Below are 15937 nucleotides of genomic sequence, written 5' to 3'. Positions count from 1 at the left end.
CTGGCTGTTTCCATCCTTTTGTCTACTAAATGCTTTCCAATGTTATTTTATTTTATTCTAGTGATTTTCCTGTTTTGAAGTAACTTCACTGTGATTGTAAACTATTGGTGTCCCTGCTTCAACACGGTGCATCTGTAAGAAAGGAGCAGAGGCCGTGACAGGCTTTCAGCACCGACTTGGCTAAAAAGCAAGGAATGTAAAAGCGGCTGAATTTGGACGTTCATGCAGCATCACTTTGCGCAGCCACAGCAGTCTTCCAAAAAGATGTACTGGCAGCAGTGAGATTCGAACCCATGCCCCCGAAGAGACTGGAGCCTTAATCCAGCGCCTTGGACCGCACGGCCATGCTACCCTGTGTGCCTATGCTCTCCGGCTCCCTACGACCAGTGGAAAAGTTTCTTTCCATTCCTTTTTTCGCCTTCCACCTTCCGGAAGTAGAAGCAACGCTACCACACTAAGCCCTTTTCAATGAGCAAATCTGGCTGTTTCCATCCTTTTGTCTACTAAATGCTTTCCAATGTTATTTTATTTTATTCAAGTGATTTTCCTGTTTTGAAGTAACTTCACTGTGATTGTAAACTATTGGTGTCCCTGCTTCAACAGGGTGCATCTGTAAGAAAGGAGCAGAGGCCGTGACAGGCTTTCAGCACCGACTTGGCTAAAAAGCAAGGAATGTAAAAGCGGCTGAATTTGGACGTACATGCAGCATCACTTTGCGCAGCCCCAGCAGTCTTCCAAAAAGATTTACTGGCAGCAGTGGGATTCAAACCCACGCCTCCGAAGAGACTGGAGCCTTAATCCAGCACCTTGGACCGCTCGGCCATGCTAACCTGTGTGCCTACGCTCTCCGGCTTGCTACGACCGGTGGAAAAGTTTCTTTCCATTCCTTTTTTCGCCTTCCACCTTCCGGAAGTAGAAGCAACGCTACCACACTAAGCCCTTTTCAAATCTGGCTCTTTCCATCCTTTTGCCTACTAAATGCTTTCCAATGTTATTTTATTTTATTCAAGTGATTTTCCTGTTTTGAAGTAACTTCACTGATATGGTAAACTATTGGTGTCCCTGCTTCAACATGGTGCATCTGTAAGAAAGGAGCAGAGGCCGTGACAGGCTTTCAGCACCGACTTAAAAAGCGGCTGAATTTGGTCGTTCATGCAGCATCACTTTGCGCAGCCACAGCAGTCTTCCAAAAGATGTACTGGCAGTGGTGGGATTCGAACCCACGGCCCCGAAGAGACTGGAGCCTTAATCCAGCGCCTTGGACCGCTCTGCCACGCTACCCTGTGTACCTACGCTCTCCGGCTGGCTACGACCGCTGGAAAAGTTTCTTTCCATTCCTTTTTTCGCCTTACACCTTCCGGAAGTAGAAGCAACGCTACCACACTAAGCCCTTTTCAATGAGTAAATCTGGCTGTTTCCATCCTTTTGCCTACTAATTGCTTTCCACTGTTATTTTATTCAAGTGATTTTCCTGTTTTGAAGTAACTTCACTGTGATTGTAAACTATTGGTGTCCCTGCTTCAACATGGTGCATCTGTAAGAAAGGAGCAGAGGCCGTGACAGGCTTTCAGCACCGACTTGGCTAAAAGGCAAGGAATGTAAAAGCGGCTGAATTTGGACGTTCATGTAGCATCACTTTGCGCAGCCACAGCAGTCTTCCAAAAATATGTACTGGCAGCAGTGGGATTTGAACCCACGCCCCCGAAGAGACTGGAGCCTTAATCCAGCGCCTTGGACCGCTCGGCTTTGCTACCCTGTGTGCCTACGCTCTCCGGCTCGCTACAACCGGTGGAAAAGTTTCTTTCCATTCCTTTTTTCGCCTTCCACCTTCCGGAAATGGAGGCAACGCTACCACACTAAGCCCTTTTCAATGAGTAAAACTGGCTGTTTCCATCCTTTTGCCTACTAAATGCTTTCCAATGTTATTTTATTTTATTCAAGTGATTTTCCTGTTTTGAAGTAACTTCACTGTGATTGTAAACTATTGGTGTCCCTGCTTCAACACGGTGCATCTGTAAGAAAGGAGCAGAGGCCGTGACAGGCTTTCAGCACCGACTTGGCTAAAAAGCAAGGAATGTAAAAGCGGCTGAATTTGGACGTTCATACAGCATCACTTTGCGAATCCAGAGCAGTCTTACAAAAAGATGTACTGGCAGCGGTGGGATTCGAACCCACGCCCCTGAAGAGACTGGAGACTTAATCCAGCGCCTTGGACCGCTCTGCCACGCTACCCTGTGTACCTACGCTCGCCGGCTCGCTACGACCGGTGGAAAAGTTTCTTTCCATTCCTTTTTTCGCCTTCCACTTTCCAGAAGTAGAAGCAACGCTACCACACTAAGCCCTTTTCAATGAGTAAATCTGGCTGTTTCCATCCTTTTGCCTACTAATTGCTTTCCACTGTTATTTTATTCAAGTGATTTTCCTGTTTTGAAGTAACTTCACTGTGATTGTAAACTATTGATGTCCCTGCTTCAACACGGTGCATCTGTAAGAAAGGAGCAGAGGCCGTGACAGGCTTTCAGCACCGACTTGGCAAAAAAGCAAGGAATGTAAAAGCAGCTGAATTTGGACGTTCATGCAGCATCACTTTGCGCAGCCACAGCAGTCTTCCAAAAGATGTACTGGCAGCGGTGGGATTCGAACCCACGCCCCCGAAGAGACTGGAGCCTTAATCCAGCGCCTTGGACCGCTCAGCCATGCTACCCTGTATGCCTAAGCTCTCCGACTCGCTACGACCGGTGGAAAAGTTTCTTTCCATTCCTTTTTTTGCCTTCCACCTTCCGGAAGTAGAAGCAACGCTACCACACTAAGCCCTTTTCAAATCTGGCTGTTTCCATCCTTTTGCCTACTAAATGCTTTCCAATGTTATTTTATTTTATTCAAGTGATTTTCCTGTTTTGAAGTAACTTCACTGTGATTGTAAACTATCGGTGTCCCTGCTTCAACACGGTGCATCAGTAAGAAAGGAGCAGAGGCCGTGACAGGCTTTCAGCACCGACTTGGCTAAAAAGCAAGGAATGTAAAAGCGGCTGAATTTGGACGTTCATGCAGCATCACTTTGCGCACCCACAGCAGTGTTCCAAAAAGATGTACTGGCAGCAGTGGGATTCGAACCCACACCCCAAAAGAGACTGGAGCCTTAATCCAGCGCCTTGGACCGCTCGGCTTTGCTACCCTGTGTGCCTACGCTCTCCGGCTCGCTACAACCGGTGGAAAAGTTTCTTTCCATTCCTTTTTTCGCCTTCCACCTTCCGGAAGTAGAAGCAACGCTACCACACTAAGCCCTTTTCAATGAGTAAATCTGGCTGTTTCCATCCTTTTGCCTACTAATTGTTTTCCACTGTTATTTTATTCAAGTGATTTTCCTGTTTTGAAGTAACTTCACTGTGATTGTAAACTATTGGTGTCCCTGCTTCAACATGGTGCATCTGTAAGAAAGGAGCAGAGGCCGTGACAGGCTTTCAGCACCGACTTGGCTAAAAAGCAAGGAATGTAAAAGCGGCTGAATTTGGACGTTCATGCAGCATCACTTTGCGCAGCCACAGCAGTCTTCCAAAAGATGTACTGGCAGTGGTGGGATTCGAACCCACGCCCCCGAAGAGACTGGAGCCTTAATCCAGCGCCTCGGACCGCTCTGCCACGCTACCCTGTGTACCTACGCTCTCCGGCTCGCTATGATGGGTGGAAAAGTTTCTTTCCATTCCTTTTTTCGCCTTCCACTTTCCAGAATTAAAAGCAACGCTACCACACTAAGCCCTTTTCAAATCTGGCTCTTTCCATCCTTTTGCCTACTAAATGCTTTCCAATGTTTTTTTATTTTATTCAAGTGATTTTCCTGTTTTGAAGTAACTTCACTGTGATTGTAAACTATTGGTGTCCCTGCTTCAACATGGTGCATCTGTAAGAAAGGAGCAGAGGCCGTGACAGGCTTTCAGCACCGACTTGGCAAAAAAGCAAGGAATGTAAAAGCAGCTGAATTTGGACGTTCATGCAGCATCACTTTGCGCAGCCACAGCAGTCTTCCAAAAGATGTACTGGCAGCGGTGGGATTCGAACCCACACCCCCGAAGAGACTGGAGCCTTAATCCAGCGCCTTGGACCGCTCGGCCTTGCTACCCTGTGTGCCTACGCTCTCCGGCTCGCTACGACCGGTGGAAAAGTTTCTTTCCATTCCTTTTTTGGCCTTACACCTTCCGGAAGTAGAAGCAACGCTACCACACTAAGCCCTTTTCAATGAGTAAATATGGCTGTTTCCATCCTTTTGCCTACTAATTGCTTTCCACTGTTATTTTATTCAAGTGATTTTCCTGTTTTGAAGTAACTTCACTGTGATTGTAAACTATTGGTGTCCCTGCTTCAACACGGTGCATCTGTAAGAAAGGAGCAGAGGCCGTGACAGGCTTTCAGCACCGACTTGGTTAAAAGGCAAGGAATGTAAAAGCGGCTGAATTTGGACGTTCATGTAGCATCACTTTGCGCAGCCACAGCAGTCTTCCAAAAATATGTACTGGCAGCAGTGGGATTGGAACCCACGCCCCCAAAGAGACTGGAGGCTTATTCCAGCTCCTTGGACCGCTCGGCCTTGCTACCCTGTGTGCCTACGCTCTCCGGCTGGTTACGACCGTTGGAAAAGTTTCTTTCCATTCCTTTTTTCGCCTTCCACTTTCCGGAAGTAGAAGCAACGCTACCACACTAAGCCCTTTTCATTGAGTAAATCTGGCTGTTTCCATCCTTTTGCCTACTAATTGCTTTCCACTGTTATTTTATTCAAGTGATTTCCCTGTTTTGAAGTAACTTCACTGTGATTGTAAACTATTGGTGTCCCTGCTTCAACACGGTGCATCTGTAAGAAAGGAGCAGAAGCCGTGACAGGCTTTCAGCACCGACTTGGCTAAAAAGCAAGGAATGTAAAAGCGGCTGAATTTGGACGTTCATGCAGCATCACTTTGCGCAGCCACAGCAGTCTTCCAAAAGATGTACTGGCAGCGGTGGGATTCAAACCCACGCCCCCAAAGAGACTGGAGCTTTAATCCAGCGCCTTGGACCGCTCGGCCACGCTACCCTGTGTACCTACGCTCTCCGGCTCGCTACGACGGGTGGAAAAGTTTCTTTCCATTCCTTTTTTCGCCTTCCACCTTCCGGAAGTAGAAGCAACGCTACCACACTAAGCCCTTTTCAATGACTAAATCTGGCTGTTTCCATCCTTTTGCCTACTAATTGCTTTCCACTGTTATTTTATTCAAGTGATTTTCCTGTTTTGAAGTAACTTCACTGTGATTGTAAACTATTGATGTCCCTGCTTCAACACGGTGCATCTGTAAGAAAGGAGCAGAGGCCGTGACAGGCTTTCAGCACCGACTTGGCAAAAAAGCAAGGAATGTAAAAGCAGCTGAATTTGGACGTTCATGCAGCATCACTTTGCGCTGCCAGAGCAGTCTTCCAAAAGATGTACTGGCAGCGGTGGGATTCGAAACCACGGCCCCGAAGAGACTGGAGCCTTAATCCAGCGCCTTGGACCGCTCAGCCATGCTACCCTGTATGCCTACGCTCTCCGGCTCGCTACGACCGGTGGAAAAGTTTCTTTCCATTCCTTTTTTTGCCTTCCACCTTCCGGAAGTAGAAGCAACGCTACCACACTAAGCCCTTTTCAAATCTGGCTGTTTCCATCCTTTTGCCTACTAAATGCTTTCCAATGTTATTTTATTTTATTCAAGTGATTTTCCTGTTTTGAAGTAACTTCACTGTGATTGTAAACTATCGGTGTCCCTGCTTCAACACGGTGCATCAGTAAGAAAGGAGCAGAGGCCGTGACAGGCTTTCAGCACCGACTTGGCTAAAAAGCAAGGAATGTAAAAGCGGCTGAATTTGGACGTTCATGCAGCATCACGTTGCGCAGCCACAGCAGTGTTCCAAAAAGATGTACTGGCAGCAGTGGGATTCGAAACCACGCCCCCGAAGAGACTGGAGCCTTAATCCAGCGCCTTGGACCTCTCGGCCATTCTACCCTGTGTGCCTACGCTCTCCGGCTTGCTACGACCGGTGGAAAAGTTTCTTTCCATTACTTTTTTCACCTTCCACCTTCCGGAAGTAGAAGCAACGCTACCACACTAAGCCCTTTTCAAATCTGGCTCTTTCCATCCTTTTGCCTACTATATGCTTTCCAATGTTATTTTATTTTATTCAAGTGATTTTCCTGTTTTGAAGTAACTTCACTGTGATTGTAAACTATTGGTGTCCCTGCTTCAACATGGTGCATCTGTAAGAAAGGAGCAGAGGCCGTGACAGGCTTTCAGCACCGACTTGGCTAAAAAGCAAGGAATGTAAAAGCGGCTGAATTTGGACGTTCATGCAGCATCACTTTGCGCAGCCACAGCAGTCTTCCAAAAGATGTACTGGCAGTGGTGGGATTCGAACCTACGCCCCCGAAGAGACTGGAGCCTTAATCCAGCGCCTCGGACCGCTCTGCCACGCTACCCTGTTTACCTACGCTCTCCGGCTCGCTACGACCAGTGGAAGAGTTTCTTTCCATTCCTTTTTTCGCCTTCCACTTTCCAGAAGTAGAAGCAACGCTACCACACTAAGCCCTTTTCAAATCTGGCTCTTTCCATCCTTTTGCCTACTAAATGCTTTCCAATGTTATTTTATTTTATTCAAGTGATTTTCCTGTTTTGAAGTAACTTCACTGTGATTGTAAACTATTGGTGTCCCTGCTTCAACATGGTGCATCTGTAAGAAAGGAGCAGAGGCCGTGACAGGCTTTCAGCACCGACTTGGCTAAAAAGCAAGGAATGTAAAAGCGGCTGAATTTGGACGTTCATGCAGCATCACTTTGCGCAGCCACAGCAGTCTTCCAAAAGATGTACTGGCAGCGGTGGGATTCGAACCCACGCCCCCGAAGAGACTGGAGCCTTAATCCAGCGCCTTGGACCGCTCGGCCTTGCTACCCTGTGTGCCTACACTCTCCGGCTCGCTACGACCGGTGGAAAAGTTTCTTTCCATTCCTTTTTTCGCCTTACACCTTCCGGAAGTAGAAGCAACGCTACCACACTAAGCCCTTTTCAAATCTGGCTCTTTCCATCCTTTTGCCTACTAAATGCTTTCCAATGTTATTTTATTTTATTCAAGTGATTTTCCTGTTTTGAAGTAACTTCACTGTGATTGTAAACTATTGGTGTCCCTGCTTCAACATGGTGCATCTGTAAGAAAGGAGCAGAGGCCATGACAGGCTTTCAGCACCGACTTGGCTAAAAAGCAAGGAATGTAAAAGCGGCTGAATTTGGACGTTCATGCAGCATCACTTTGCGCAGCCACAGCAGTCTTCCAAAAGATGTACTGGCAGCGGTGGGATTCGAACCCACGCCCCCGAAGAGACTGGAGCCTTAATCCAGCGCCTTGGACCGCTCGGCCTTGCTACCCTGTGTGCCTACACTCTCCGGCTCGCTACGACCGGTGGAAAAGTTTCTTTCCATTCCTTTTTTCGCCTTACACCTTCCGGAAGTAGAAGCAACGCTACCACACTAAGCCCTTTTCAATGAGTAAATCTGGCTGTTTCCATCTGTTACGACCTGTGGCTCCAAAAGGCCGTAACAAAGGACAGGGACACACAGAGCGGTTACTTTTAACACGAAATTTATTAACAACAAAAAGAACCGAAACTAAACCAAACAAGTGTAAAATGGCATCAGTCAGATCAGTAGTGTAAAGTACAATGTATGCATGAAATGGCATGGGACGTAATGTAATGTAAGCCAACGTGATGTATGTCTCCAGAAGTCACAACAACAAAACCAAAATAAACATGGAGCCCCGATGCACAAGCACGGGCTTCTTTTAAAGGACAGACTGATTAGAGCATCCAGGTGGAACCCCTCAGGAAATCAACGGGGCGTTTCATACTGGATCGTCACACCCCTCCCCTTAAGACAGGGATTCTGTCAAGATCCCTGTAAACAAAGAGCAAAACGATTAATCACCAACAGGGGCACGGGACAAAGCATCCGCCACCACATTTTCTACCCCTCGGATATGCCGGATGTCAAGACTGTACGACTGCAGAAACAACGACCACCGAATAAGCCTTTGATTCGGGCACTGGAGGGAGTTCAGAAAGGTCAACGGGTTATGATCCGTATAGACAACAATTGGTCTGCTTGAATTCAGATAGACAGCAAAATGGATCAAAGCCCAAACAAGTGCCAGGGCCTCCTTCTCCACCACAGAGTAGTTGAGTTGGTAAGTGTTAAATTTCCGCGAGAAATAACTAACAGGGTGTACCACACCTACCGAGTCAGACTGCTGTAAAACAGCTCCCGCCCCCACCTGACTAGCATCCACCTGCAGGGAAAACGGCTTGTCAAAGCCAGGTGCAGCCAGCACAGGTGAAGAACATAGCAAAGCTTTTACATTTTCAAATGCCGCAGCACAATGGGAAGACCAGACAAACTTTACCGGCCCTTTCAATAGGTTGGTAAGGGGAGCTACCACTGTAGAAAAATTACGACAAAAAGAGCGATAGTAGCCCATTAAACCCAAAAACCTCATCAATTCTTTTTTAGTGACAGGTACAGGAAACTTTTGAATGGCCTGAACTTTTGCTTGTACAGGTCGAACCTCCCCATTTCCTACCACTTTCCCAAGGTAGATCACGGTAGCCCGAGCAAACTCACATTTTGCCAGGTTAACAGTGAGCTTAGCCTCCGACAACCGCCTCAACACCGCACAAACTCGTTTAATATGAGTGTCCCAGCTATCACTAAAAACAACGAGATCGTCCAAATAGACTGCACAACCCTCCAGTCCTGAAATTACCCGGTTCATAAGACGCTGAAATGTCGCAGGGGCATTTCTTAAACCAAAACTCATAACCTTGTAGGAGTATAAACCCGTGGGAGTAACGAATGAGGAAATATCCTGAGCCCGCTTATTTAAAGGCACCTGCCAGTAACCCTTAAGCAAGTCAAACTTGCTCACAAATCTGGCCGAGCCCACCTGATCCACACAGTCCTCAACCCGAGGAAGTGGAAAACAATCGGGTTTAGTCAAACTATTGACTTTCCGGAAATCCGTGCAAAACCTCACTGACCCATCAACTTTCCTAACAAGGAGACAAGGGGATGCCCAATCTGAAAACGACTGTACCGCAATATCATTTTCCTGCATGTAGTTTATTTCTGCCTCCATAAGCTCTCGTTTATCTGGAGACACCCAATAAAAACGTTGCGTAATGGGTGTCGCCTCCCCAACGTCAATATCATGCTCTATCCAATCTGTACGTGAGGGGGTATCTCCAAACAAATCAGGAAAATTCTGCAATATTGAAACCAACTCTGCACGTTGAACCGGAGGTAAATGAGCAAGACCGGAGCTTAGTCTCTTCCAGGACTCAGAGTTATTTAACCGACCGCGCAACCTACCCTCATCAGGCTCAATATTCTCCTCACCCCCACCCACCAAGTTAGAGCTACCACGAAAAATTAATCCCACTGAAAGAATGGAATGAACCGGATCTACATCCACTACATGAGTCTCGCCAATTTGATTTGCATAAAAAGGTTTCAACAGATTAATCATTAACATGATTTCCTCCGCCCTGGGGTACCGATCACATAATTCTCTTCACTCACTTTCCGCTGCACCACGTACGGACCATCGAATTTGGCTTCAAACGGAGAGCACACCAAAGGACGCAGAACCAAAACTTGATCTCCAGGCTCAAAAACACGACGCTCAACGGTACGATCAAATAAGCGTTTCATAATTTTTTGTTGTTTTTCCAATTTCACTTTAGCCAACTCTCGCGCTTGAACCAATCGTTGTTTAAACCCGTAAACATAAGCCTCTAGATTTTTTGGAGAATCGGATATCTTAACCGGATTTTGGAGCACTGCCAAAAGTCCACGAACCTTATGACCAAACACAAGGTCATTGGGACTAAAGCCAGTGCTCTCCTGTACAACCTCTCGTGACGCCAGCATCAACCAGGGCAATCCCTCTTCCCAGTCTCGATCCAGCTGCACACAATACGACCGAAGAAGAGACTTTAAAGTCTGATGGAACCTCTCCAGTGCGCCTTGGCTTTGAGCATGGTATGCAGTCGCAAGGTGATGTTTTACATGCAGCTGTTTTAAAACCTGCTGGAACAAATGGGAAGTAAGATTAGTTCCCTGATCACTCTGGATAACCCTAGGAACACCAAAGATAGACATAAACTGAGATAACGCCTTTACGATTGAGCGGGAAGTGATCGTACGCAGTGGGTAAGCAGCAGGAAAACGAGTATTCAAACACATTATAGTCAACAAGTATTTACTACCTGACTTGGAAGATGGCAACGGGCCCACACAGTCCACAATAAGATGCTCAAAAGGGTCACCCACTGCCGGAATAGGGTGTAATGGAGCCAGTTTTAGTTTCTGATTAGGTTTACCGATCAACTGGCAAGTGTGACACTGTTTTATATAAGATGAAATGTCGCTTTTTGCTCGAGGCCAAAAAAAATACTTCAACACACGATCATAGGTCTTTCGTACTCCAGAATGACCAGACAAATCATGCGCAACTTCCAACAATGCCCTTCGAAATTTTGTGGGAACCACTACTTGAATAATAGGGTCCCCAACAAAATCGTCCCCATGAGGAACCCACTTCCGCAATAACATACCATCTTGTACGAAATAACCTCGAGCGATGTTAGACACATGATCGTCTCGAACAGCACTGTTAAACATCTCAGCCAAGGATAAATCCGAACGTTGCTCTTCTCCCATCTCCTCTGCAGACACAGGAAAGGACACAGCAGATAAATCAGGCATAGACAGAGAACTACCCAGTTGATTCAACATCGTTCTTGGACTATCCACTACTTCCTTCATCGTGCTTCGAGTCATTGCACGAGTTGTTACACCCACCGGATCTACATGTGAAGGGATCTGCGGAAACACATCATTGGATGAAACTATTGGTGACACAGGAGCATCCGGCCATACACGCCCCCCTGCTAACTCATTCCCCAAAATAAGATGAACGCCCTCGACCGGCAAAGCAGGACGCACTCCCAAAACAATATCACCATTCACCAAACTCGATGACAGTTTCACCCTATGAAGAGGAACGGTTAGTATACTCATACCCATCCCCCGGACTAACATGCTGTCACCCGTGTCAGACCGCGAAGAAAAAGGCAAAATAGACTCTAAAATGAATGAATCCATAGCTCCCGTGTCCCGCAAGATCTTGACCGGAACTTCCTCATTACTGCCCACAAGAGACACATAACCCTCTGTAAGGAAAGGAGAAAATACAGATAAACAGTCCGCATCCACTTTTTCCTTTACACACGTCTCAACGGTATTAGAAGCTAAAGCCACAAAAGCAGCTGGTTTAGGAACCTTAACGTCACGTTTAGCCTTCTCCTCCAGTAAAGGGCAATCAGCTTTCCAATGCCCTTTTTCACGACAATAATTACATGTCCTAAGCGGGTCAAATTTCCATGTAGGAAGGTAACTAGACCTAGGAGAAAAACTATTTAGAGATGTACTAGAACGAAGCATATTACCGTCTCCCCGCGAGCGCCCGTCAACAAAGCTACTTCTGTGAGAGAGTACATAATCGTCAGCCAACGCTGCCGCTTCCTCCGGTGAACTAACTTTACGCTCATTAATATAAGTTGCGATCATATCCGGGACAGACACTTTAAATTGTTCCAATATCATCAGTTGAACCAACTCATCAAAAGATGTAATATCAAGCGCAGTATACCAACGAGTAAAGTATTTTCTCAAATCCTGCACAAACTCCAAATGAGACTGCTTTTGTTCCCTCTTACATGTCCTGAACTGCTGACGATATGCTTCAAGCACACATTCATACGCCTTTAAGACCGCTGATTTAATTTGATCATAATCCTGACAATCTTCCTTACTCAACGCGGAAAAAACTAACTGTGCTTTTCCGGTCAACACACACTGCAACAATAACACTCGATTTTCCTCTGACCAGTCCTGTAGCTCAGCAATACGCTCAAAGAGAGTGAAAAATATATCAGGATCCTCCTCGTTGAATTTAGGAACAAGTTTCAAATTTGAATTCACTGCAAATGTAACTCGATCTTCCCTACCTTCCTTCAGAAGTCTTAACTTCATAACTTCAACCTCAATTTTCGCCTTCTCTAACTCCAACCTATCATGTTCAGAATGTTGTTTCAATCTTTCATGTTCCCTTTGCAACAGCAACAATTCTTTTTGCTGCTCAAACGTCAATACAGATGGTGAATCGGACTGCCTTTGTACCGACATAACTAAATCTTTATCCAAACTCAGAATGTCCCTTTCACACAATTTTAACTTCAACTCAGCTTTAATACTTTCCTTGCGTTTTTAATCAACGACATCTATTTCATAATGGTCAGCAATTCTTAACAGCTGTTCCTTCGTACATTTTCCTAGCAATGTATACGAAGGAGATTCTAAAAATGCATTAATATCCGCCATCAGAAAAACAAACAGACCCATAAAAAGCCAGAAGTGCAATCAAATACTCGGAGTATTCCCCACTAACTTTCCTCAGCGCGAGAGAGAGAGGAGAGAAAAAAAAAAACCTATCTATCCTTATCCCTGGTCTTCATGCGGTTACAGGCGGGGGGTATTTATGCACTTCAACCCAGTGGGTGAAAAATGCTACCGGTCAGACCAGCGACACCTTCAACACCCTGGATGTGCTCCCGAGTCAACTGCTACTACCCGCTTTCTCCGCAACACTACCAAAACAAAAAATAACCAACATGTCTCAAAGGAAACATGCTGCTATACCTCACCGGGGAAAACTCCAAACTAGAAGAACCATATTGCACTGTCAACTTACCAGTCGATGAGCTTCCACGCAACAACCAAACAATTCTCCACACGTGTGTCCCGTTCCGCGAAAATGACGTCACAAGTTCAAATGAGATTTCCTCTCCCAAACGCTAACCATTGATTACGCCAAATTCCGAAAGACGCTAGCACGAACAAATACCAAATGGACGAGCCCCCATTTGTTACGACCTGTGGCTCCAAAAGGCCGTAACAAAGGAAAGGGACACACAGAGCGGTTACTTTTAACACGAAATTTATTAACAACCAAAAGAACCGAAACTAAACCAAACAAGTGTAAAATGGCATCAGTCAGATCAGTAGTGTAAAGTACAATGTATGCATGAAATGGCATGGGACGTAATGCAATGTAAGCCAACGTGATGTATGTCTCCAGAAGTCACAACAACAAAACCAAAATAAACATGGAGCCCCGATGCACAAGCACGGGCTTCTTTTAAAGGACAGACTGATTAGAGCATCCAGGTGGAACCCCTCAGGAAATCAACGGGGCGTTTCATACTGGATCGCCACACCATCCTTTTGCCTACTAATTGCTTTCCACTGTTATTTTATTCAAGTGATTTTCCTGTTTTGAAGTAACTTCACTGTGATTGTAAACTATTGGTGTCCCTGCTTCAACACGGTGCATCTGTAAGAAAGGAGCAGAGGCCGTGACAGGCTTTCAGCACCGACTTGGCTAAAAGGCAAGGAATGTAAAAGCGGCTGAATTTGGACGTTCATGTAGCATCACTTTGCGCAGCCACAGCAGTCTTCCAAAAATATGTACTGGCAGCAGTGGGATTTGAACCCACGCCCCCGAAGAGACTGGAGGCTTAATCCAGCGCCTTGGACCGCTCGGCCTTGCTACCCTGTGTGCCTACGCTCTCCGGCTGGTTACGACCGCTGGAAATGTTTCTTTCCATTCCTTTTTTCGCCTTCCACCTTCCGGGAAGTAGAAGAAACGCTACCACACTAAGCCCTTTTCAATGAGTAAATCTGGCTGTTTCCATCCTTTTGCCTACTAATTGCTTTCCACTGTTATTTTATTCAAGTGATTTCCCTGTTTTGAAGTAACTTCACTGTGATTGTAAACTATTGGTGTCCCTGCTTCAACACGGTGCATCTGTAAGAAAGGAGCAGAGGCCGTGACAGGCTTTCAGCACCGACTTGGCTAAAAAGCAAGGAATGTAAAAGCGGCTGAATTTGGACGTTCATGCAGCATCACTTTGCGCAGCCACAGCAGTCTTCCAAAAGATGTACTGGCAGCGGTGGGATTCAAACCCACGCCTCCAAAGAGACTGGAGCCTTAATCCAGCGCCTTGGACCGCTCGGCCACGCTACCCTGTGTACCTACGCTCTCCGGCTCGCTACGACGGGTGGAAAAGTTTTTTTCCATTCCTTTTTTCGCCTTCCACCTTCCGGAAGTAGAAGCAACGCTACCACACTAAGCCCTTTTCAATGAGTAAATCTGGCTGTTTCCATCCTTTTGCCTACTAATTGCTTTCCACTGTTATTTTATTCAAGTGATTTTCCTGTTTTGAAGTAACTTCACTGTGATTGTAAACTATTGATGTCCCTGCTTCAACACGGTGCATCTGTAAGAAAGGAGCAGAGGCCGTGACAGGCTTTCAGCACCGACTTGGCAAAAAAGCAAGGAATGTAAAAGCAGCTGAATTTGGACGTTCATGCAGCATCACTTTGCGCAGCCACAGCAGTCTTCCAAAAGATGTACTGGCAGTGGTGGGATTCGAACCCACACCCCCGAAGAGACTGGAGCCTTAATCCAGCGCCTTGGACCGCTCAGCCATGCTACCCTGTATGCCTACGCTCTCCGGCTCGCTACGACCAGTGGAAAAGTTTCTTTCCATTCCTTTTTTTGCCTTCCACCTTCCGGAAGTAGAAGCAACGCTACCACACTAAGCCCTTTTCAAATCTGGCTGTTTCCATCCTTTTGCCTACTAAATGCTTTCCAATGTTATTTTATTTTATTCAAGTGATTTTCCTGTTTTGAAGTAACTTCACTGTGATTGTAAACTATTGGTGTCCCTGCTTCAACACGGTGCATCTGTAAGAAAGGAGCAGAGGCCGTGACAGGCTTTCAGCACCGACTTGGCTAAAAAGCAAGGAATGTAAAAGCGGCTGAATTTGGACGTTCATGCAGCATCACTTTGCGCAGCCACAGCAGTGTTCCAAAAAGATGTACTGGCAGCAGTGGGATTCGAACCCACGCCCCCGGAGGGACTGGAGCCTTAATCCAGCGCCTTGGACCGCTCGGCCATGCTACCCTGTGTGCCTACGCTCTCCGGCTTGCTACGACCGGTGGAAAAGTTTCTTTCCATTCCTTTTTTCGCCTTCCACCTTCCGGAAGTAGAAGCAACGCTACCACACTAAGCCCTTTTCAAATCTGGCTCTTTCCATCCTTTTGCCTACTAAATGCTTTCCAATGTTATTTTATTTTATTCAAGTGATTTTCCTGTTTTGAAGTAACTTCACTGTGATTGTAAACTATTGGTTTCCCTGCTTCAACATGGTGCATCTGTAAGAAAGGAGCAGAGGCCGTGACAGGCTTTCAGCACCGACTTGGCTAAAAAGCAAGAAATGTAAAAGCGGCTGAATTTGGACGTTCATGCAGCATCACTTTGCGCAGCCACAGCAGTCTTCCAAAAAGATGTACTGGCAGCAGTGGGATTCAAACCCACGCCCCCGAAGAGACTGGAGCCTTAATCCAGCGCCTTGGACTGCTCGGCCATGCTACCCTGTGTGCCTACGCTCTCCGGCTCGCTACGACGGGTGGAAAAGTTTCTTTCCATTCCTTTTTTCGCCTTCCACCTTTCGGAAGTAGAAGTAACGCTACCACACTAAGCCCTTTTCAATGAGTAAATCTGGCTGTTTCCATCCTTTTGCCTACTAAATGCTTTCCAATGTTATTTTATTTTATTCAAGTGATTTTACTGTTTTGAAGTAACTTCACTGTGATTGTAAACTATTGGTGTCCCTGCTTCAACACGGTGCATCTGTAAGAAAGGAGCAGAGGCCGTGACAGGCTTTCAGCACCGACTTGGCTAAAAAGCAAGGAATGTAAAAGC

General features: G+C 46.3%; 8 non-coding genes across 8 annotated transcripts; all 8 read right to left on the bottom strand.

Annotated features, from left to right (window-relative positions):
* Positions 1 to 1672: 1672 nt before the first annotated feature.
* Positions 1673 to 1754, bottom strand: trnal-aag (transfer RNA leucine (anticodon AAG)). Its single transcript has one exon. It is a non-coding gene; the product is annotated as a tRNA-Leu (tRNA).
* A 396-nt stretch (positions 1755 to 2150) lies between these two features.
* trnal-aag (transfer RNA leucine (anticodon AAG)) lies at positions 2151 to 2232 on the bottom strand. Its single transcript has one exon. It is a non-coding gene; the product is annotated as a tRNA-Leu (tRNA).
* Positions 2233 to 2622: 390 nt separating this feature from the next.
* trnal-aag (transfer RNA leucine (anticodon AAG)) lies at positions 2623 to 2704 on the bottom strand. The gene has a single exon. It is a non-coding gene; the product is annotated as a tRNA-Leu (tRNA).
* A 389-nt stretch (positions 2705 to 3093) lies between these two features.
* trnal-aag (transfer RNA leucine (anticodon AAG)) lies at positions 3094 to 3175 on the bottom strand. Its single transcript has one exon. It is a non-coding gene; the product is annotated as a tRNA-Leu (tRNA).
* A 1805-nt stretch (positions 3176 to 4980) lies between these two features.
* trnaf-aaa (transfer RNA phenylalanine (anticodon AAA)) lies at positions 4981 to 5062 on the bottom strand. The gene has a single exon. It is a non-coding gene; the product is annotated as a tRNA-Phe (tRNA).
* A 9049-nt stretch (positions 5063 to 14111) lies between these two features.
* On the bottom strand, positions 14112 to 14193 carry trnal-aag (transfer RNA leucine (anticodon AAG)). Its single transcript has one exon. It is a non-coding gene; the product is annotated as a tRNA-Leu (tRNA).
* An 861-nt stretch (positions 14194 to 15054) lies between these two features.
* Positions 15055 to 15136, bottom strand: trnal-aag (transfer RNA leucine (anticodon AAG)). The gene has a single exon. It is a non-coding gene; the product is annotated as a tRNA-Leu (tRNA).
* Positions 15137 to 15525: 389 nt separating this feature from the next.
* Positions 15526 to 15607, bottom strand: trnal-aag (transfer RNA leucine (anticodon AAG)). Its single transcript has one exon. It is a non-coding gene; the product is annotated as a tRNA-Leu (tRNA).
* Positions 15608 to 15937: the final 330 nt, after the last annotated feature.

This window comes from Carassius carassius, chromosome 1 (assembly GCF_963082965.1).
Source record: "Carassius carassius chromosome 1, fCarCar2.1, whole genome shotgun sequence".
NCBI classification, from domain to species: domain Eukaryota; kingdom Metazoa; phylum Chordata; class Actinopteri; order Cypriniformes; family Cyprinidae; genus Carassius; species Carassius carassius.
Note: the sequence above shows the minus strand (reverse complement) of the source record. Positions and strands in the feature narration are given on the sequence as shown.